Source organism: Suncus etruscus, chromosome 7 (genome assembly GCF_024139225.1).
Source record: "Suncus etruscus isolate mSunEtr1 chromosome 7, mSunEtr1.pri.cur, whole genome shotgun sequence".
Taxonomy (NCBI): Eukaryota; Metazoa; Chordata; class Mammalia; order Eulipotyphla; family Soricidae; genus Suncus; species Suncus etruscus.
The window spans coordinates 22344267-22368731 of NC_064854.1; the positions used below are offsets into that span (position 1 = coordinate 22344267).

Consider the following 24465-nt stretch of genomic DNA (forward strand, 5'->3'; position numbering starts at 1 on the left):
TGAAAGTTTATGGCTCTGTAGATCAGGGGTCCTCAAACTTTTTAAACAGAGGGCCAGTTCGCTGTCCCTCAGACCATTGAAGGGCTGGACTATAGTTTAAAAAATAACTATGAACAAATTTCGATGCACACTGCAAATATCTTATTTTGAAGTAACAAAATGAGAATACAGCATTTAAAGTGAAGAACAAGTAAAGTTAAATCAACACATTTACCAGTACTTCAATGAGAACTATTGGCCTTCTTTTGGTAGGCTGTAGTTTGAAGACTCCTACCTGAGACTGAGAGAAGTCATCAAGAGACAGAGAGAAGGAAAGAAGTTGCAGAGTGCAGAGCATATGCCACACATGTTCATTGTGGGCTAGGGATGAGCGTAACTAAGCAGGGGCAGTGAAAACATTCAGCAGAGGGCCGGTGAGGTGGCGCTAGAGGTAAGGTGTTTGCATTGCAAGCGCTAGCCAAGGAAGGACCGCGGTTGGATCCCCTGGCGTCCCATATAGTCCCACCAAGCCAGGGGCAATTTCTGAGCGCTTAGCCAGAAGTAACCCCTGAGCATCAAACGGGTGTGGCCCCAAAAATCCAAACAAACAAACAAAAAAAATTCAGCAGGCAGAATAAATGTCCTTGGAGGGCCACATGTGGCCTGTGGGCCATTGTTTGAGGTTATACTCTAGATTATAATTATATATGTTATATTGATATATTATATATAATTATGTATACTTATAAATTATAAACTGCTCTTGATTAAACCCTTCATTCTTCTCTGTTTTTCCACTGATCAAAACACATTTTGTCTTACATAGTTATAGCCACTCTACACTGCCAATCTCTATCTGCTACCCCAAATATGTCTCTGTCTTAGCCCCTGGAACCTATAAACCATATTCTGTTACATGCTCAGGGGGAAACAAAGTTATAGAGAGAATGCAAATTGCTTATTAATTGACACTAAACTTGACGGGTGTCCAGGTGAGGGAAGAAATACAAAGACAGACCAGAGAAAACACAAGACTTCATCCCAAAGTAACAGACCTTTCCCTGGAGTATTACTAGTCACCAAACTGGTTTCCATGCTCCATTGTGGAAAGATAATGTGTGGGGGTGGTCAAAGAAAACAAAACTTTCAGGAGAATTTTGATAAAGTTCTCTCCTTTTTAGGGATCCATACAATGATAAGGGACAAAGTAGATAGCAATGAAACCTCCCCAATCTAACCATTTTTTAGAATGGATATATTTAAGGTTGGCTTTATAAAAGGACAGTACCTGAAACTTGCCCCCAATATTCTTGGTTATCATCACAGCACAGGGGAAAAGGCTCTTCAGGCTCCACTGCTTTGATCTAGAACAAGATGTCATGGTGCTATGGCTTATGGGATTACGATCATGGAACAATAGCATACTTGACTATTTGAACTTCAAACATCACATGATATGAAGCTTATCACAAAGATTGGTGAGTGCAGTTAGAGAAATAACTACAACAACAACTATCATGATAATGGTAGTGAGAGAAATATAATGCCTGTCTCAAAGACAGATTCGGGAGAAGGAGTTGGGGGACATTAGTGATGGGAAGGTTGCACTGGTAAAGGGGTGTGTTCGTTTTTTTATGACAGAAACCCAATAACAAACATATTTGTAATATGGTGCTTAAATAAATATATTAATTAAAAATAGAACAGAAATCAACAACATAGAAACAAGCAAACAAAACAAAACAATAGAATGACTTTTCCTGGACTTTTTCCTATACAATCTCTATGTAATAAGGTAGATGACAAAGTTATCTAAGCACAAAGAATGAACTTAAGGCAAAAAATGTAACTACGAGTCCTACAAGGACTATGAGGCATGTGGCTTTTTTTTTTCCAAGAAAGTATTCATTTATTTAAAGAACTCATTTCTTCCGAGTAATGTTTATCTGCAAAATTCTGGCTAGCACTCTGGGTCCCCACACATGGACAGATGAAGTACCACAGTACTTCATCACAGAGTTGAGAAGAGGATAGGGGACTCAGCTCAGACTTGCATTTCCATGGACTAAAATGGCCTTAGTGACCCCACAGTGAGCAGCTCAAAGGGTGGGACCTGAAATCAATGTGATGGAGAAAACTCTGGCTAAAACATGGCCTCCCATATGGATTCCTTCCCCTGTTAGCACCTGGGAGGGGGCAGGAAGCTCTGCTGCCTTAAGTCCTATTCAAAGGGAAATCTAAGAGAAGCTGCATACAAGAGCCATGGGAAGCCTGCAGCCTTGGTTTCCATGGGCAAAGAAAGATCTAGAGATATGAGAGCAGCCCACTGCAAATAATGGAAACAGTTCTAGTGAAAACTGGTCTGAAGTGTAGAACCTTGGACATCCCCTCTGACTTGGTAGCAGTTACTATTGTTATTGGAGTTGTGGGGTAGATAGAGCATAAGATGCAGTTTTATACAGTCACGAAAAACTTCATTCTGGGGGTAAAATTTTAATTGGGATCACTCAAAACAGAATTTAACTTTATTACAAACACATCCAACAAGCCAGGTTTATCCTAGATTCAAGTTCCTAATGTTCATTAGTTTTCAGATTAGCTACAACATTCCCCTGCTGCTTTACCAAGCAGAACAACACTGCCACATAAATGTTACTTCTAACATGACTAATGTTCCTTGAAACTTTCACTTAATAGCCAGTGCCTCTATTTTCTGTTGCCAAAACGTTGGGAGAAGGTGCTCGCTCTCCAACTACAGGATCGAGTAAATGAATCAGAAAGGAAGTTTTTTTGGTAACTGATGAGGAGAAATTAACATAAGGAGATATTAACATGAATATGTTCTGAAGGCGGCCAGACCTCTGCTCTCTCCCACACACGCTGGCATCCTTTCAGATAGACAAACTTTTGACACTTAATTTCCTTCACCAAAAATCTTGATTTTTCCCTACTAACTCTTGATAGTCATTAGCACTTCGTGCTTGCATTTGTAGTTGTTTGCATTTTGGGTGTATCCTAGTTATGTTCCCCCTTAAAGTTAGATGAAACCATCTGGCTTCCTTTAGTCAATCAAGAAGGAATTGATGAGCCCGAGGGGTAGCAGAGCAGTAGAGATTTGCCTTGCACACAGCTGACCCAGGATGGAAGTAGGTTTGATTACCGGCATCCCATATGGTCCCCCCAAGTCAGGAACAATTTCTGAGCACAGAGCCAGGAGTAACCCCTGACAATACTGGGTCTGGCTCAAAAATACCAAGACAACAACAACAACAAAGTTGAAGTAGTGTCTAGTATTTGATCCTGGATAGAAACCAGTAAAAGAGATGCCCTATCTTCTCTATTCCTATCCCACTGCCACAGGGCCAATGATGTGTCTCTGCTTTGGAGTTTCCTCCAACAAGATCTCAAGACTGAGGATTGTAGGAAGCAAGATGACTGCTGATTTGAGCAAAGAATACAGAATAAGCAAGAAACACATCCTTTCTGTACGCAGCTAACTCTCTCTCCCTTTCCCTCTCTCTCTTTATCTCTCTGCAAAATGACTAAATCCTTTTTTATAATCTCTCTCACTCACTCACATACAGAGAGAGAGAGAGAGAGAGAGAGAGAGAGAGAGAGAGAGAGAGAGAGCCATCTTAGCTCTAAGGTCTACACAGAATCCTGAATCTTCAGAGCACATTCTCACCTAAAACACGAACGATTACTGAGGTTCTCACAGCACAGTTATATCTCTCTATTGATCAAATGCAACTTTCAACTTGTCACAACTTATATCACTCCCAACACAGGGTCAGTTGATGAAGGTGTGAGATCATGTAGCTGGTGAAGGATGCGTAAGTTTTTACCATGTGTTGAAAATAGAGTTGGAATCAAGGGCTTCAAGATGTGCTGCTTCTGTGATCTTATCACACCACTTAGTTTGAGTTTTATTCTTCGAATCCATCAAGTGGAGCAATGCTATATATTTCTCAGACTGTTCCAAAGAATGAGATAATTAATCTCAAGAAACCAAATTGGGTTACATATAGGAACCATCAGTTTGTAGTCACTGGTCACACTCAGTCCCTTCCAAATATGACTAGATAGAGGATGGATAAAAATATAGCCCATAAACTAAATTTATTTGACTGCCTGTTTTTAGTTAGTTTGTTTGTTTTAAAGCCTTAATTTAATATGCCCAGAGCCTATAGTTGGTCTTAGCAAGGATGCTTCATGGGTAAGGTCTCTCTGATTTTAGGCCAAAGGTTTTACTTTTTCCTACCTATTTTGCTGTGCCTATGCAAAAGGGAAAAAATGCCATACACACCTTTTTTTATTTTATTGTATTTTTTATCTCTTATCTTTTAAATAGGGGATCCAGCCTTTTACATAGAATCTTGGGACATTGATTAGTTTATTTTAACACATATTCTCATATTTTTCTATTTAACTAAGAAGAAAGAAATAAGGAAAGGCTAGGGGCCAGGGTACAAGTGGTCTCAGATGCATTAATGGGGAAATAAATAAGGACAGAACTTAATATCCAAGCCAAAGTCAAAGAATCAAGGAGCCTAAACTTTAAGAATTTTAATGTAAAGGGGCCTATTATACTGGCAGGCCAGAGGGCCAAGGCTCGTGGTATAGGATGCACTCTGGGTCCATTGGTGGAGGGAGGTTGACATTGGTGGTGGGAAGGGCCCTGACTCACTGTATATATGAAATGCAACCATGAAGGACTCTGTAGATCACAATTATTTTAATAAAATAATTTTTTTAAATAAAAGAGGTCTTTTGGAACACTAGTATACTCATCAACTATGTCTATAGTTTTTTAATTGGTTTGAGGGCCATACCAAGGGCCAGGGGTGTTCTGGAGTTATTCCTAACTCTGCACCCAGGAATATCTTTTGATGGGTTTGGGGACCATATGAGCTGCCAGGGACATAATCCTGCAAGGCAAGTGACCTAATACTGTACGACCACTCTAGCCCTGACTATGATTTCTTTCACACTTCAGATGAGGTACTGAGTTTGCTATAACTGATATTCCATGTCTGTCAAAGTCTAAAATAATTTATTATTTGGCCTTTTCCAGAAAAGTGTAATGATCTCTGGATAATAACATTCATAACCTGGACAGTTTAATTTTTCATATAAATCTAATCCTGCTTTCTTTGCCTAGAATAAGTCAGTATAGTGTTATATAGCAGTTACAGGTTATAATTCCTTTGCAAAGTACTAATTGAAAATGAGGTGATATAAAATGTTCAGTAGGCTTGCAACATGGAGCTCAATAAAGTGCTATTTGGAGAACCAGAGAGATAGTACAGAGGGCAAAGAATTTGCCTTGCACATGGGCTGATCTGTGTCCAGTCCCTGCCATTCACATGGTCCCCTGAAATATTCTCTAAGGGTAGAGCCAGAAGTAAACCCCAAGCACCATCAGGTATGGATCAATAACCAAACCAAAAAAGATGCTATCTGGGGAAAGACTTGAAAGAGGTAAAGAATGATAAGTTAGTTTGGTGAAGGACATTCTAGGCAGAGAAAATAGTGGTACAAAATTCTGAGAACTAGGTCGTCAGTATAGTTAAATGGGGAGAGCAAGAATGAGAAAACCTAGAAATGCAGACAGGCTGGCCCTGGGGAGATTTGGTTGGGCCCCAAGTGCAATGAGAAATTATGGAGAGTTTGAGCAAAGTGACAGGACTGATTTCTTTATAACAGGACAATGCTGGCTATTGTGTCACGAATACTCTATATGTCTACTATAGGAGTAAAGTAACTGTAAGGAATTATTTCAATAACAATAGAGTGAAGTGTTATGATGCAGGACATGTTGGCCTTTGGCTTTTGTTTTATCATATTTTAGGACATTATGATCATGTTAAAATTATTGTCTTGCTATAAAAACTTATTACCACCCCCCTTTCATCAAAGTGTCCATGACCCTCTCCCCCTGTCTTGACATCTCTTCTGTCTTGTCTTCTTCATCACCAGCACTGTCCTTACTGTGTGGATATTTGTGTTCATGGAGAGGCATCAGAAGCCCCTGTGGATCTAATCCTGGGCATAAGAGAAAGATGAATCAGAGGATGTCAAGGTTTGGTTCAACATGGGAAGATGGCGTTTACCGTCAGCTTTACAGAGCAGATTTGGGCAGAGGTGTTTGTTGAATGTTTTGCTTTTGAACCCTATGTGTTTGCTTGTAGATGGTGTTTCTACACAGTAGTATTCAGTGCTAGAAAGTGCCTACCACTGGGTAGGCAGAAAATACATGTGGAATAGAGGAGTGAGGGAAGGATGATTAAATATGATCCCTACTAGGCAGGCAACCTGCGGTCTTGATGATTTCTGGGGTTCTACCCAGGGAGTGTAGGACAAAATGCCACCCTGCTTTCATACTCTCCCCAATCTCAACTTCTTTGATTCCATCTCTTTCCCTTCCAGCACTGTCCATCTGATCTGTGGTTGGCAGGATAAACCATCTCAGAGACACTCATTTCTGCTTTATGACTTTCAATTATAACATCCTATTTCACCCCTCCTAATCTAGAAACATGGATTTCTAGAAATATCTGCCTAATTGTATATTCATCTGCATCAAAAGATTTGAGGCTTGGGTTTCAACTTTTTAAATGTCAAAGCTAAAATTTGGCCCTGTGCTCAATGAATTAAGACAGATTGGTCCGAATAGGAAAGGACACTATTTTAATGCATGCCACAGACTACATCCTGAAAAAGTGAGAGGATTGGGGTGTGCCAAGAATGAAACACACTCGTTAATAAATAAAACACTATGCTGCTGCTTTTTGGTCATTTGATCAGATGAAACACATTTGCCCCGGAATATACTGAGTTGGCACAATCATCTTATAATTGTTATCAACTTGGCCATTGATCCGAAGTAAATTAGTCTGCTGGTATTTAAGTACAACAGATCCTGTCCATGAATTTATGCAAGATGTAACAATTTTGGCACTGGTCATCTTGTGCAATCTAATAATTAGATACTGTCTATGTCATTTTATGAACTTTTAGAGTGAACATTAAACAGGAAGGCACTTGTTAATGGTGCAACATTTCCCAGGGAAAATGGCTGGCAGGAGAATTGAGAAAGGACGAACAACACAGTAAGGAGAATGAGCAAAACAGCTCTGAAGAAAGAGCAAGGAAATGATGACTTCAGTAAGACAGAACCTTCTTGTCCTTTAAAGTTGCCTGTTAATAGCCTACCTAACTGTTTTTAATAAGTTTATCTTCATCTCCTTTTTGTGAAGATGCCAGATCTCTCTCAGTTTATTAAATAAGAATATATTCTTTAACTCTTCAGGGAGTTATTGAAAGCCTTGGAAATTTCCAAATTCATAAAGACTCATAAAATATTATTTTTCTTACATATTGAAGTTTCATAAAGATGAAAATATGAAGGTGTAAATGACTCAACTCTAACTTGAAGACCTGCTTTGATCTTGGATAAAACAGTTGCAAGATTCATTTCATAATTTTAAAAAATTTTTATAAAGAACTTATGGCTGATTTGTTTATATTATATATTCTACTTTCCAAGAAGTTCAACAATCCTTATTTTATCAAAAAGGTTGATTTTCTGGTTAAGAACTAATATGTTTTTGTTTTTGTTTTTGTTTTTTTTGTCTCCTTCAGTTACCTTAACATTCTACAAGTTGTCTTCAGTTCCAGAATCCTTTATCTATTTTCTGGCAAAAAAATAAAAAAAGACATTTTTCTTAGACACACAACATTCTAAATGAGTTCTACACACTCCCAAAAGTACACAATTGGGCTCCACCCCATTTTTGAAAGCCACATTACTCCAGTCTTTATGGTGTAAATTAATCTCTTGGCTGACTTACCAATTATTGCATGATCTGAAGTTTCACATTACTTGCAGAGGTTAGCACACATGTTAAGTTCATGATGACAAAGGTTCTCCTCTGTGTTCTTTGAAAATATAGCAATTTACTGGATGTGAGTTGGCACCAAAAAATGTATTAGCACAAGCTAAATTTGAAGGGCTCTTTCAGTCCTTGATCCAAAATTCAAGATAATTCAGGACTCATAAGGAAATGATTTTCCATGGACCTCTGGCCCCAAATATTTCAGTGTACCTTGAACTATAAGCATAAGCTCAGCAGCTGTTTGTGAAGCAACTGCTATGGGCCAACTGTACCCATGTGTACCAAGGCAACTGCTATGGGCCAACTGTAACCATGTGTACCAAGACCAGTACCAGTGATCAAGATGGGCACTGTACCTGCCCCACCAGAACAGCAGGTAGTTCCCTGAGAAAAGTATAGCAGGGTGCTGTGCCTTAGGATGGTCAAGGTTTCTTTACTGGACCAGCATTGAGGCAACTATAGGCTGTGCCAAATCCTGCTTACCAGTCTTGGTTTTGTATAGCCCATGAGCTCCCTCCCCCAAAAATGAGAGAATAAAGTTTTAAATTTTTTATTTATTTTATTTTATTTTATTATTATTTTATAGTTTCTATATTAGATGTGAGCATGCATAAGTATATCACATATTTTTATACATACAGATATACACTAATTCATGCAAGTTGTAAGCATATTAGAGCATGAATACGAGATCACCTGGGATCAAATCTAGGCATTGACACCTATAAGTCTTCTGCTCTACAAATTGAATCATATCCCTAGCCTTCTCCTCCTCCTCCTCCTCCTCCTCCTCCTCTTTTCTTTTCTCATCTTTTTTCGTATCTTCTTTTTCTTCTTTCCTCCTCTTTTTTTTATTCTTCCTCTTCTTCCCCTTTCTTCTTACTCTTCTTTTTCCTCTTCTTCCTCCTCTTCCTCTTCTCACTTTTCCTCTTCCTGGGTCTCTGGGACTCCAGTAATTCCTATGTTGTTTCTGTTGAGTTTATAAAAGTTTTAAAAATATTAAATGTCAGAAATATCATGAGACTTTCATGAGAAGTTACCCAGAAAGTCAAGAGAATCAGTTTGGCATGTGAAACCAAAAATCTTCCCTTGATGGTTATTTACCCGTAAGTCTATAGACCTTTGAATTATATGGCCACTGTTACATAATAAAATGCAAGTCAGTTCATTTAAAAAATTTAATTGACTTTATTAAGTAGTTAATGAATTTTTTCTTCCTTCCTTCCTTCCTTCCTTCCTTCCTTCTTTCCTTCCTTCCTTCCATCCTTCCTCCCTTCCTTCTGTTCATTCTGCTGGGTTAGACCACTTTTCTTTTATCTTCTTTCTCTCTGGCAGAGACAAAAACCTGCCCGTGGGAACAGAGGTGATAACTATAGTATTAGCCAAGGCTGACTGACAATCAGGAAGCTCACTGGCCTCCATTGTAGAAAACATCAGCACTGGGCTGCTGGAGCAAAGAACACATGAGATTTAATCTTGAAAGGGGAGAGCAAAAACCCATTCAAGGAGCAACCATGCATACAATGCAGATAGAGTAAACTGGAGGATTGCAAGAATTTCTGATTCTCCCCTTTTGGAGTTGATCTGATTCAAAAGGAAGAAAGAATAGTTGTTCTTTGGAACCTACTGATGCTTTTCTGAAATATAGACTTGCCTTCAAAAGTTAGGCATTGGAACTGGAGGCCAGAGTTGAGGGGGCATGCAAGTATAAACCAAGTGGAAAATATTTAGCTGGATTATGTTGATGTAAAATGCTCTTTCTTTCAGAGTAGAACATATTCTGCTTCTTCCATGCTAGGAAACTCAAGAGTTTCATGGATAGATGAAGAGAAAGCAATTGACCTGCTGTCCTCAATGGGCCACCAAGAAGGGAGTTTCTTCCATAACAGTTTTAGTGGCCTTCGTCTACTGGTGTGATCTCAGCCAATTTTCCTCCCTTTGAAAACACTTTACACACACACACATACACATATACCTTATTAACTAATTGTGAAAAAGTTAATACCTCAGCAAACATCCAGAAGATGCTTAAATTCTGTATCAAAACTATAGTTATGCTACCTACAAGCTGGAAGGTACATTTTAAATAAATAGGCAAATAATTCCATACATTTATGGTTATCTCACAAATACCCACATACTCACTCAATTCTTACCAACCTCTGACTTTTAGGTGACAACAAAATACCCTGTCAACTCAGTCACTCCTGTAAGACCTGGGTTGTAAAGAGGAAGGGAGAAGGCCAGATAATTGAACTATCAAGCTAGTCATGAAACTAATGTTTACCACATAATTAAGAAACTAATATATGATTATTGTAGACAACTTAAAAATGTATAAGTATTCAAAAGATAATTAAAATCATTCAATCCCAAATCAAGAAATAAAAATAATATCTGATAATGTTTTGGTCTTTTTCCTTCCAGGCATGTTTTTTTGCCAATATATTTTTATGTCTGTGTATATTTATGTATATGGTTCTTTTTAAAAAACTGTTCACACATTCCCTATTGGCTTATAACCTGATTTTATTCCTCTATTTTGCATGAAAACATATCTTCAAATAGCTCCGCTTTTTGAAAACATGATTTTTAATGGTGGAATAATATTCCCTTGTACCATAAATTATTTACCACTTTTCAGCTGTTGGAACTTTTTGCTGTTCCTGATTTTTTACTATATTAAATAATGCTAAGATGACTAACCATGTACATAAATATTTAAACATATTTCTGATTATTCCATGACATTTATGCATTCCTGAGAGTCTATCAAATATAGTAAAAAATATTCAAATTCTTTTTTTTTGAGGGAGTGGGGCATACAACCAGCAGTGCTCAGGTTGTACTCCTGGCTCTGCACTCAAGAATCATTCCTGGAGGAACTCAGAGAAAATATGGGCTAAGAGGAATGACACCCTGGTCAGAAGTGTGCAAAGCAAGTGCCCAATCTGCTTCTACCATGGCTCCAACCTCACAAATTCTAAAGAACCTATACCCCAAATTAAAAACTGAACTTCAGTATAACTGCGTATTCATGGCTAAAATAAACTTAAGCAGTTTCAAAGTTTTCTGAGCTTCCAGAAAGCAAAAGAACAAAGATTTATTTCTATGCATGCATTAGATGATTGTACATTTCCAATGGCATGATACAACAAAATAAAAACAGTGAATAGATAGTATCTTTATTATGCATGCTTTATCAGCTCTTATTTCAAATACCAGTACACATTCTCTTAGTACAGCTAAAACATGGATAAATACACTTCCCAGGGCATTTTCTTCCATGGATAATTGTTTGTGTGTCTAATATATGTATAAGAGACCAGTGTAATGTTTTTATTAAGTGCTGTTCATGGTACAATGTTGCTAATTAGTACACATACTAATAGTGAGTGGAGTCCATGTTAATTGTCTTATTCATTACAAAGAAGAAATTATTGCCCAGGATTTGAGACAAATAGTCCTTCCTCTCTGAACCTGATATAAAGAGGGAGAGGGATGTTTGCTTTTCATCATTCTGGCCTTTCCATTATTATACTCAATAAATATTCCTTATAGTTTTGAGTCCTGGTTCTAATTAGTGGTTATATGAATCCTGGTTAATAGAGTAAAATATAAATCAAATTGCATTTTCAAATTCCAAACAGTTTTCTGGGTTCATGCCATCTCAGTGAAATCATTTAAATGCCACTCATTTGTTTAAAATGCTTACCCTCATGCCAAAATATCTATACTAGAAAATCCAAATGACCTTTAAAAGCAAAGGGTATTTTAAAGCAATGAGTGTATTACATAATGCTGCTATAAATAGGGGAGTTTATGATAAGTATGTTCAAAACTAGAGGAAATTTATCAGTATATATGCAGAACTTCAAAATAAACTAATAGGAGTGTGTGATGATTATAAAAGGACAGTGTAGGTGGCATGTCTAATCCAGAAAAAAAATATTCCGAAGGATAATCACCCACAAAAACTCTTGCCTTGCCAAGATATAGAAATCAAAACACAGTAAAGTAGATATTGGCCCTGACTTGTACCCAGACCCATAGAACTCATCCCTCAAAACTGGAAAGGACTTTGTATGTTCAAATAAAAAGTTCTTTTGATAAAATAGAGAAATCCATACCATTGAAAGGGTTGGTTAGAAATCCCCTACCACCATATATATATATATATATATATATATATATATATATATATTATAAAAACAAATGGGATACTTGAATTGTACCTTAGCAGTTCACTTTTGAAATTGTCGGTAAGGTTATACTATTTGGGGTCTAATCACTGAATTGCTGAAAAGGAACCACCATGACTTTTTGTTTTTGCTACTGTTGTTATTAGGTGTGGGGGAATGAGTTGGGGATATATCTGGCCATATTATGGGGCTACTTCTCAGGGATCTCTCCTGCTAACGTTCAGGAGACCATATGCAGTACCAGGAATCAAATCAAGGTTGGTCACATGCAAGACAAGAACCTTAACTATTCTACTATCTCTCAGTCAGACACTGAGCTATTTAGTCACTTCACCTCTGCTGCTTCAGCACTTGAAATTAAGTGGTCTGGATATAACATTATATAAATGAATGAATGTGCACTTACAGTATTGAGTTGGCAGTTATTTCCTTTAGGCTCCCATCTATAAAATTCCAAGAGATAACTGTTTCCTGCAAAGTGGAAGCACAGTGCAGGGTAGTAGGACAGAGTAGGGGAGCCCCAGAGAGTCAGGCAGGATGCCCGGGTCATTTCCCTTGGAAGTATGCCTAAAACAGTGGCTACTAGTCAGACTCAGAAAGGAGAAACCACCCACAGAGGACTGATCTGTCATGGGAGATCAGAGTCAGACCTAGATGAGAATGACCACCTGACCACCACCAGGTCATCTGGGACAAGAAACTGAGTCTGAGGGTCTGAAGAGAAGTGATGTGTCTGTGGTAGGAAACAGAGGAGAGCAGCTAGGTGTGGAAGGAATAGGATACAGTCTGGAAGGTGGCACTGGTACCCAATTTGGGTTCAACTTTTTTTTTTTTTTTTGATTTTTGGGTCACACCCTGCAGCGCTTGGGGGTTACTCCTGGCTCTATGCTCAGAAATTGCCCCTAGCAGGCCCGGGGGGCCATATGGGATGCCGAGATTCGAACCACCATACTTCTGCACGAACGCCTTACCTCCATGCTATCTCTCCGGCCCCAAAGGTTTTCACTGGGAAGGAATAGTAGTTAGTATACGTGGGAAGGTGGTTGAAAGAATAAAATGTATTAAAGGTGATGTTAGCCAAGTTTCTAGAGTTGAGATAAACGAAGTCCGGATAGAAATAGGGTTGGGGCTAGAATGTAAGGACAGAGGGCAGGGCTCTTGTGTTATACACAACTGACCTGGGTTCAATCTCTGGTAACCTATATAAGCCCCTAACCTGGCCAGGAGTGGTCCCAAGCACAGAGCTAGAACTAAATCCTGAGCACTACCAGGTGTGACCTAACTTTTTTAAATTAAATATAAATGGGAAAATGATGGGAAAATGTGGTATTGGGAAGTCACAGATAAAAATATGCTCTCCGATTAACAGATGGGAATATATTAAGCTGAGAAGCTTCTGCACCTCAAAGGAAATAGTGCCCAAGATACAAGAGCCACCCACTGAGTGGGAGAAACTATTCACTCAATACCCATCAGATAAGGGGCTAATCTCCAAAATATACAAGGCACTGACAGAACTTTACAAGAAAAAAAAACATCTAATCCCATCAAAAAATGGGGAGAAGAAATGAACAGACACTTTGACAAAGAAGAAATACAAATGGCCAAAAGACACATGAAAAAATGCTCCACATCACTAATCATCAGGGAGATGCAAATCAAAACAACGATGAGATACCACCTCACACCACAGAGAATGGCACACATCACAAAGAATGAGAATAAACAGTGTTGGCGGGGATGTGGAGAGAAAGGAACTCTTATTCACTGGTGGGAATGCCGTCTGGTTCAACCTTTATGGAAAGCGATATGGAGATTCCTCCAAAAACTGGAAATCGAGCTCCCATACGATCCAGCTATACCACTCCTAGGAATATACCCTAGGAACACAAAAATACAATAAAAAAATCCCTTCCTTACACCTATATTCATTGCAGCACTATTTACCATAGCAAGACTCTGGAAACAACCAAGATGCCCTTCAACAGACGAATGGCTAAAGAAACTGTGGTACATATACACAATGGAATATTATGCAGCCGTCAGGAGAGATGAAGTCATGAAATTTTCCTATACATGGATGTACACGGAATCTATTATGCTGAGTGAAATAAGTCAGAGAGAGAGAGAAAAACGCAGAATGGTCTCTCTCATCTATGGGTTTTAAGAAAAATGAAAGACATTCTTGCAATAATAATTTTCAGACACAAAAGAGAAAAGAGCTGGAAGTTCCAGCTCATCTCAGGAAGCTCACCACAAAGAGTGATGAGTTTAGTTAGAGAAATAACTACATTTTGAACTGTCCTAATAATGAGAATGTATGAGGGAAATGGAGAGCCTGTTTAGAGTACAGGCGGGGGTCGGGTGGGGAGGAGGGAGACTTGGGACATTGGTGATGGGAATGTTGCACTGGTGATGGGTGGTGTTCTTTACATGACTGAAACCCAAACACAATCATGCATGTAATAAAGTTGTCTAAATAAAAAAAAAATTTTTAAAAGGGAGAAAGAAGAAGTGCTACCCCATCCATCCATACTTTAATTATGACCTACTATGTAAAGCTTAAACCACATTTTGTTATGTCATATAAAGTCTATTATTACATCCTTCATTTGATTTCTCTAGAGATTATTTGTTACTCAATAAAAAAATCTTGTTACCTCTCAAAAAAAAATGCTCTCCAAAGACATATATAGGACTGTTCTAGATTAGATGTGTATGCATGAATAGCCTGCATAGGGCTAGAGATGGTGTCAGCAATAGAAATAGGTGCTCCTAACTCTTCAACCATGCCTTCCAAATACTACATCCCACTCTCAGGATCTCCTTGGAAAAACAACTGACTCACAGTCCTTACACATGATGAGTAGAAGACAAGTCTGGAACATCCTGAACTAAATAGAAACTATATCTTGAACTATATAGAAATTACAGAATTACTGTTTATGTGAGAATTGAAAAAGATACCTTATTTGGTTTTTAATGGCTGCCTCTAACCCAAAGTGATGGAACTCAAACATTATAAGTCATGATGAGAAAATGGTCACCCACTGAATGAAACGGAAGTATATTCACCTATGCAGATATAAATAAATGAGCCAATGTATGCTTCAAAATGTGGAAGTAGTCACACAATTATTGACACAATTTCCAAATCCCTCCTCGCAAAAGTCTTGCCAATTATGAATTGGAAGCAATGCATGAAACAGTAACTAAAATCGTGTGTCATTTGAAAGCATGTAGCACTCTTTGGATAATATACTTGACCATGACACATCATCTAAATCATCAGCCCATCCAAACTGAGAGATTATATTCTAGGAAAATGACCTGCCTGTAATAGCAAACATACCAAGGCTATTTGAATCAAAGAAAGGCAAAATAATTGCTTCAGATGGAACAAATTCTAAAGGCAAAAGATAAAACCATATATGACAATCAAATGCAACATGTGATTCCACACTAAATCCTTTTACTAAGATACAGGACATTGTGAGGTCAATTTTAAAAACCTGAATAAACTCTCAGGGCAAGAAGGTAATCATATATTAATTTTAATGCATGTATTTTATCCACTATAGGCTCCATGTTTGTAAGGAACAGATTAAGTTACAAGGGAAAGTTGAAACCTAAGTACAACAAATCTTCAAATGATTCAGGAAATAATTGTACTGTTATTATACTTTTTATAAGGTTTCAATTGTTTTCATTTAATTTTCTAAAAAAATTTCTTTATTTAAATATCATGGTTTATGAAGTTGCTCATCACACAATTATTTTTGGCATTTGAGGTGGCAATTATTTAGTATGTTGTTATTGATACCATAATTAATGTTAACTAAGCTACATCCCAGTGTGTGCCATCAGTGGTACATGCTGACATAAACGTGTTACAAAAATAAAATATTAAAATTCATTAGACAGAGATATTCCTGTACTGTCTACAACTGGTCATGGCATCATTATTCACAAAATTTAAAGGTTGGAAACAAGCCAAATGCTTCTGGATAGATAAAGAAGTAAAATGAGGTATATATATATATATATACACACACAATTTGCCGTTTTTCAATAATCACACAAAGGTGGGGCGTAGAGATAGCATGGAGGTAGGGCATTTGCCTGGCATGCAGAAGGACGGTGGCTCAAATCCCGGCATCCCATATGGTCCCCTGAGCCTGCCAGAAGCAATTTCTGAGCATAGAGCCAGGAGTAGTAACCCTTGAGCACAGTGGGTGTGACCCAAAAACAAAACAAAAACAAACAAACAAAATCACACAAAGGGAGAAAGTATAGATAAGAGCCAATGTGAATGAACTGCAAGTAAGAATCAGTTACCAAAGGGCTCATATGATATGATTCCACGAATATGAAATATTCAGAATAGGTGAATTCTGGGACACAGAAAATAATTGCTATTTGCTAGAGACTGGAGGGAGATGAGAACAGAGAAAATGAACAGATAAGATGTTTCCTTTGTGGAAGATAAGAAGTTGGGGGAAAAGGGTGGTTTCAGAACAACATAAATATTCTAAGTGCAACACACAAAAATGATGAGTTTATGTTAATTTCATCCCAATAAAAATTAAAATAACCAACACATAAGCCTCTTGTTCTTGAAAAATAATAAAGGGTTGCTCCAGCTGTCCTACTGAAAAATTCTGTGCTGTGAGTGCATATATCAATAGGAACCCTGTTCGGAAAGTCAATTTCAGGTAGATGGAGCCAGGGTGGTAAGGGAAATGATAAGAAGTACTTGGATTCAGGGAAATCGTACAGGAGTTAAGACACTCGACTGTGTGTAGCCAACAACTGTTTGATACCTGGTAATGCATGGTTCCCTGAGCACAGCCAGGAGTGACCCTGAGTGAAAAGCCAGGAGTAGCCCCTGAGCAACACTAGGCATGACCCTCTCCTGCCCCCAAATTAGCTGGATTCTGAGTGTAGGTAAATCCAATATTAATTCTTTAGGAATTAAATATGAAGTTAAATAAAAAGAAGTTAATGTTAGAGGTCAAAGAGATGGCACAGTAGGTCAGACACCTTGTATATAGTCAACATGGATTTCATCCCAGTCATCACATATGGTCCCCTGAGCCCCATCAGAAGTAATCTCTGAGTACAGAGTCAGGAGTAAGCCCTTCTTCTTGATATGGAAGGAGGAAGGAAGAAAGAAGAAATTTAAAAAATGCATTAATTCCAAGCATTTTGTTTCTACCATATGAATGAATAAGGTTGCCGTCAATTAAAATGGGAAGGTTTTCTCTCTTCTCTTTCCACCCCCAAATACACCAGCAATATAATGAAGCACCATTTCTTCCTGCAAAGGCACACTAAAAAAGGGGAAAGCTCACGTATATAAACAAGCTCTTATCTACTAGAGATAAGAACTCATACTTATTTACAATACAGGGGAATCTCCCACCTTGAAAATATGTCATGTAGACCAATCTTAGACTCCAGGAGATTAGACACCTACCGTCAAGCCTTGAACCCTGAATCCCAGACATAGAAATGACACAGTTCTTCACGACAGCTACAGGAACCAAATCCCATCCGTGACATCCTGAAAACTGCTCGAACACTAACATGTGACAGCTCTAATACGATATCCTGACAACAAGGAAATTGGGAACAAATGAACATAAGAACAGGTTATCCTTCCTCGCCAACTAATGATAAGACAAAATCAGAAGACTTGTCACACTTTGGGCTGTGCAAAAGCCAAGAACGTGAGCTACAGATGACTGGCTGATAGAACCATGACCAGACAGTATGTATTCAGGGACCAACAGAAACCCTAGTCCAGGGTTTGTTCTACGACCTGCACATCAACCATGATCTCTAATTCCAGAGACCTGACTGAGTCAATTGCAACTGAATGGCTCTTTTGGAAACATAACGAAAGACGATATTCCAGACTCCATCCGAGGTTCAGCACAAGGGCCAAGACCACCAAACACAGAAGACAGGTTAAAATGACACTGAAGAAACAGAACTCCTAAAATCACGAAGAAAGACTTCATCATAAGTTCCACTCCTTGATCTGTACAGAGACTGAGATCTCTAGATATAGAGGCCTGATTTTATCATCCAGATCGGAGGAAAAGTCTCCCATACACCACAAAAGCACCAAGGGGAGAGTAAATTAACTTGAAAGGAATCTATTGATAATCCCACGACAATATATTCCAAGGGTGGAGAAACCCCGTATCTCTTAGGCCAAGGGGATTCCCTTTTCAAATGACCCCAATATTTTCTGTGCCTATGCAGGAGGGGAAAAAAAAGAAAGAGACAAAAAAGCAAAAAAATAATCTTTTTTTCTTTTATCTAGTTTTTGTCAATTTCTTTGTTTTGGGGTGGATATTGAAGTAGATGTCCACTTTTTATTTATATATTTACTTTTTCTTCTTTTCTCTTCTTCCTTTTTGCACTCTGTCATGTTTTTTTATCTCAAGACCATGGCAAATATGTGGTGCATATCTTTATTGCTGCAGTGCTCACTGAATATCTTATTTGATACTTCTTTTTGAATGGTTGTGGTGTTTCACCTTTTTTCCCCTTCGTCTCTCAAACCGAGGATGAGAGCCTCTAGAAGGAATCTGCCCATTGTCGGTGTAGTTGATTTTTACCCCATTTTATTACATATCTCTTCCTCAAATAAAACCACATAACTTGAACTATCTAGTCCCGCCTCCCAATTAGAGGGGGAAGTAATGGAGGTACCAAGACCAAACAGTTGTAAGATCACTAAGTAATAAACTAGACACAGAGGGGACAACTCATTCTAGCACTCCCTGGGGTGAGGGTGTAGGATATGGGAGGCAGGATGGGAACGGAAGGTGGAGGGAGGACAATTCGGTGATGGAAATTCCCCTGATTCAATGTTAATATGTACCTGGAATATTATTGTGAGCAATATGTAAGCCACTATGATTAAAATAAAAATTATATTTAAAAAAATGGGAAGGTTGGGGCTGGAGCAATAGCATAGCAGTAGGGCATTTGCCTTGCACATGGCTGAATAGGAACGGAAAAGGGTTTGATTTCTGGCATCGCATATGGTCCTCTGAACCTGCCAGGAGTGATTTCTGAGTGCAAGAGCCAGGAGTAATCACTGAGTGCTGCCCGATGTGACCCCAAAACCAAAACCAAAATCAAAACAAAAAAAAGATGTTGATGGCAGACTGAATAAGTTGAGTTTTAAATTTTAAGATAACTGAGAGAAATATGAACAGGCATTCAGGTACACAAGTCTAAGGTGTGAAAGAATAATTTGGGTTGTAAATATTAAACTTGGAAATTGCTGGTACAGTGGTATTTAAAACTGCTGTACAGGATAACAAGTACAGGGACATATAACCCCAGAAGAGAAGAAGAGGGAATTAGCCTAGGACATATTTGCTCCATGAAGTTTAGGAGATATTCATAAGGAAAAAAATGAGCAAAGTATGAACAGTGAAAAAAATCTTAGTATGTTGTTCTCAGAACTATGTGGCTAAAAAAAGTGTCAAGAAAAATGTCATTACATTTGGAAGAATTTTAGCAGTTCTCTGAATATTTATTCAACTTCATTTTTGTTCTCTTGGAGATTATAACCATACATATTAGAACCTGTGTTCTTCATTCATGTTTTAGAAAATGTTTTTTTTTTGTTTTGGTTTGGGGGGGCCATACACAATGTGGTCTCAAGGCTTTCCACTCAGGAGTCATATGCACAATGGATTACTATGCCCTATCGGGAAAAATGAAGTCATGAAATTTTCCTATACTTGGATGGACATGGAAACTATTATACTGAGGGAAATAAGTTCAAGGGAGAGAGATAGACACAGAAAAGTCTCACTCACCTGTGGTAATTTAAAAAAAATAAAAGACAGTATGGTAATAATACCCAGAGAAAATAGAGATGAGATTTCAGAGGAACAGCCTATGATATGAAGCTTATCACAAAGATTGATTAGTGCAGTTAGAGAAATAACTAGACCAACAACTATCATGACAATGGTATCGAGTGAGAGAAATAGAATGCCTGTCTAGAAGACAGGCAGGAGATAGGAGAGGAGGAAGATAAGTGTGTGTGTGGGGGTGGGGGGTGCTTTGGTGGTGGGAATGTTTCACTAGTGAAGGAAGGGTATACATTTTTATGACTGAAATCTAACTACAAACATATTTGTAACCATGGTGCTTTAAAAAAAAGATTAAAACAAAAAGAAATCACTCCTGGAGGGCTCAGGGGATCAAATGGGATGTTGGGGATCAAACCCAAGTTAGCTGTATGCAAAGCAAGTGCCCTACTCACTGTACTGTTGTTCTGGTCCCTCAAAAGATGTTTTTTACCCTTCTAAAAAAGGACCAATAAATCTGAAATGAAAGTAGATGGATTGCACATTTCATTGACCTGCTTTCTTCTGTTCATGTGAGCAGTGTTATTTCTCATGTGCTATATACTAGTTGAAGGCTAATTAGCAGTATGACTCCATAGTGATACTGCCAGTCTCCTTCAGACAGTTCTGTCAGATTGCCTGGGCGAATTACAAATCAGAATGTTACCAGTACCTGGTTGGTCATTTAGTGTTTCTTGTTAAAGAGTGTAGGGTTTAAAAGATTGTGTATTTGAGGAACATAGGTAATTCTTTGTCACTAGTTGAAACCATAGGATTGGGGGTTGGTAGCTTTGGATTGGACTTCCAGCTCCATATTGTACATGTTCTGAACTATTTCTTCACCCTCCCCATGAAAAATGCTTGTCCATGCATGTGTGTGTGATTCTCTGTCCCCAAATGGGCCTATTTTTATTTCTCATGGTTGACATTATGCTATTATCTCATCAGAAGTACTGAATAAATACCATTATGACTGACCCTGTGTCTTTAAAAAAAATTAGAAAAAAGAAAGTAGATGGATTAAAATTATCTAATTGAATCAGTCATTTTTTATTTCTTCTATGTTGTTTTTCTCCATCAAATTTTTTCACTCTGTTTCACGTTAGATCATTTAAATGCCTTCATCCCCAGATGGTCTTGTCCTTTCTTTTTCTGTGCCCTTTCAGTGGCCAAATGCATTCAGTAAATTTCTAACTTTTCAGTCAAGGATATCAAGTTTATTGTTTAGTACACTTTTCCTCGTTCCTTAAAAATTCTCCATCATTCACAAATTTCTACATTTCTTTACTTAAAAAATATAATAAGTAATTTTATAATTACTTTAACACTTAGTTAGCCCATGTCAGCATCTTCATCACCCATAAAAGTCAGTTTCTTTATTTTTTTGTTTTTTTTTGTTTTTTTTGGGCCACACCCGGCGGTGCTCAGGGGTTACTCCTGGCTGTCTGCTCAAAAATAGCTCCTGGCAGGCACGGGGAACCATATGGGACACCGGGGATTCGAACCAACCACCTTTGGTCCTGGATCGCTGCTTGCAAGGCAATGCCCGCTGTGCTATCTCTCCGGGCCCAAAAGTCAGTTTCTTTAATTATTTTTTCTCTTATTTTCTTATGACTGCTTTCATGTCTTATTAAAAATAAATGTGTGGCAACTATCTTGACTTTAAAAACCATGGAAGTCAAATTGGATAGCCTTTATTTCAATTGGACAACACAGATGATTCATCGCTGTTTTCATTTCATTGTCTTAAAACAAAACAAAGGCTTTTAGGTTATGTTTTATGACAAAAGTGATGATGTTCTATCGTGTATATTTTATACAAGCCAGAAGGCAGAAGTTCACCCCATCTTACTTAACTCTCCCCCGTTTCTTTCCAATTTACAACTCACAAACTAGGGAAAAAGAGGTGTTTTTATAGCAATCTTTCCAATTTCCAAATGCAAGCTACACTTTAATCTGAAATGCTGGCATTATCTATGTATCTTTGAAAGCATGTTTTGACCTCAATTTCTCGTTTAGCAATTAATATGCCAAAAATTAGGGAAACTATTGTCAAAAATCTATGAAGTTCTTTTGTAGCAAAAGAGTTTATTATGGCAGTAAAGCTTTATTTTCAAATGTCTAAAGTGGACTTAAATTTAACCCATAACAGATCCTAATTTCTCTCCTTCCTCTTACTCCCACCTGCAATAGAGGTATTTCCCAAACTAACTTGAATCAAGTTCAGGCACTTGAGAAAGCAGAGCAGGTCAAAATTTAGAGCCATATAAAAGAACTGGATAGAAGGTAGCAACAATGAGAAAGAGGGTGGGAGAGGAAAGAGCACATACTCAATAGACTAGAAGTTTCTTTTGGATGGTACAGGGACCATATGGTGCTAGTTACCTGCAAAGCAAATACTTTTACCTCTATACTATGTCCCCACCCCAGATATTTGCTCTTTGGTAGAAAAGTTTCCTTATTTTATGGGCATATGCTGAGCGCCTGATGGATCTATTCATAAGTTCAATTGCGAAGCAAAAGGAAACTTCTTTGGGCAAGTTAACAGAAAACTTTGAGCTAATTACAACAGAATCGATACCCAATCTACAACAGGCTAGACACAGAAGGACCACTTATATAGCAGCCCAGGGGGCAAAGGAGGGGCAATATGGGATGCATGCTGGGATCAGGGGTGGAGGGAGAACAACATTGGTGGTAGAAATGCCCCTGATTCAATGTCACTATGTACCTGAAATACTACTATGAATGATTTGTAATCCACTTTGGTCAAAATAAAAATTATTAAATAAAAAAAACTTTGAGTTAATAGAAAAGTTAATACAAATATTATATATATTGATAGACTAAAATAGGTATAAGCATATCTTCTTATTGAAAAAATATTTTTGCAAGATAAAAATATAGATGAAGGTATTAGAGAATATTATTTGAACATCAGGGGTTTTCACCAGTAGATTCCTCTTATTTGGCCTGAAAGGGGAAAATATGGAGTTTGAGGAAGGATTTTTGCATAGTTTAGATTTCTTTAAAAATTCTAATTTTCCCCTTAAGGAAAAATGTCCATTAAATGCGTTGCAGATTATGCAATGATGGGCCCTTAGGCCAAGCGTAAGAACTCCTCAGTCCACTGAGGAGTCCCCAGACAGCTATCATGTCTGATTGCAGGGCACAGGAGTCTGCCAGTTCACTGATTCAGTGTCTCAATGGAACAGACATTGAAAACTGCCTTGCTCAGTCCCGCTCTGACAAGAGGAGACGAATTGCTGAGTGTGACCAGTGAGCTGGTGATTCCATTGCCAACAAGGTGTCCTCTTTCTTGAGTGCAAATACAGCACATTTCACTAGAGAGATATCCGGAAGCAATTTCCCACGTGTTCACTTAATATGAATCCCTCCAGACTAGAATTTCCATTGCTAAAGGTTTTAATGTCCAGTTACCTCTGTCTGGCACTTCCTCTAGAGACCTGGGCAATTAAGCAATCCCATGGCCATGAAGGGCTATCCCTCTTCTTGTGTTAAGCAGGTGACAGAACTGATGGCGAGAGGTCAAGTGCAAGGTCAGTACTCAAGTAAGAAACAAATTGAAGGGGCTAAGTCTCTGGCTAGTGCTTGGTTTAGAATTTGAAACTGAATTCAAGGTAACCCTTCTTCCTGGGAGCACAGAATTGGAAATAAACCTCCAGATAACCTGAAGGTGATGAAAAATGGAAAATAAATTCAAAAAGAGAATCTGGAGCCTCCTTTTTCTTGAGTGGCATTACATCGCTGTTTTACTTATGTACATAACCACTAACCAAAACTCTATTTCACTTTTTTAAAGTCTTACCTGCCCAGTCGACATTTACTGCTGTTGATATAAATGATGTTTGAACAATAGTACATGCTTGGTCTGCTTTATGGTTCCTTGTATTTTTAAGAATTCACTACACAGTTAAGAGAAAATGATCACATAAAATAAGATAAAATGATATGACTGGTTACAAATGGATTATTAATTCCTATTAAGTACATTTTAATGTGTCTATGAATGAGCTAATGGCAATACGTAAAAGGTTTTGGATTAAGAAGAGTCCATTTTAGTTTTTTAAAGAGGAGAACATATTAAAAGCCCAATCTTCCTATTACTGTGGCACCACTCATTTTGTTCAGTTTGATTTAGAGTAAAATCCTTTCCATATTAATCATTTAGAACACTTACAGCTGCACGAAATAAAAGGCAACTTAGAATGGCATTAAAAAAAAAAGCAACCCACAGACATTTACTGCAATGAGTGAAGTCCAGGCTCTTTGCAGAGCTGGTTAACTCAGTGACTTGAAGATACTGTCAAAGAATTCTTGGTGGCCAACTTGTCTTGGTCTCAGTAACTCAAGGCAAAGGTTCTAAACACAGTCCCAACCTCATTCAAGCCAGAAAGTCTGGTCATTCAAGTCAGTCATTCATGCTAAGAATGTCTGTTAGCTTTAATATTTGTGCTGTGCCTTTGTGGCTAATAATTA

The 24465-nt window shown here is 38.0% G+C and overlaps 1 non-coding gene across 1 annotated transcript; it reads left to right on the forward strand.

Moving 5' to 3' along the window:
• The first annotated feature begins 20463 nt into the window (after positions 1–20463).
• On the forward strand, positions 20464–20592 carry LOC126014645 (small nucleolar RNA SNORA19). Its single transcript, XR_007497652.1, has one exon. It is a non-coding gene; the product is annotated as a small nucleolar RNA SNORA19 (small nucleolar RNA).
• The last annotated feature ends 3873 nt before the right edge of the window (positions 20593–24465 follow it).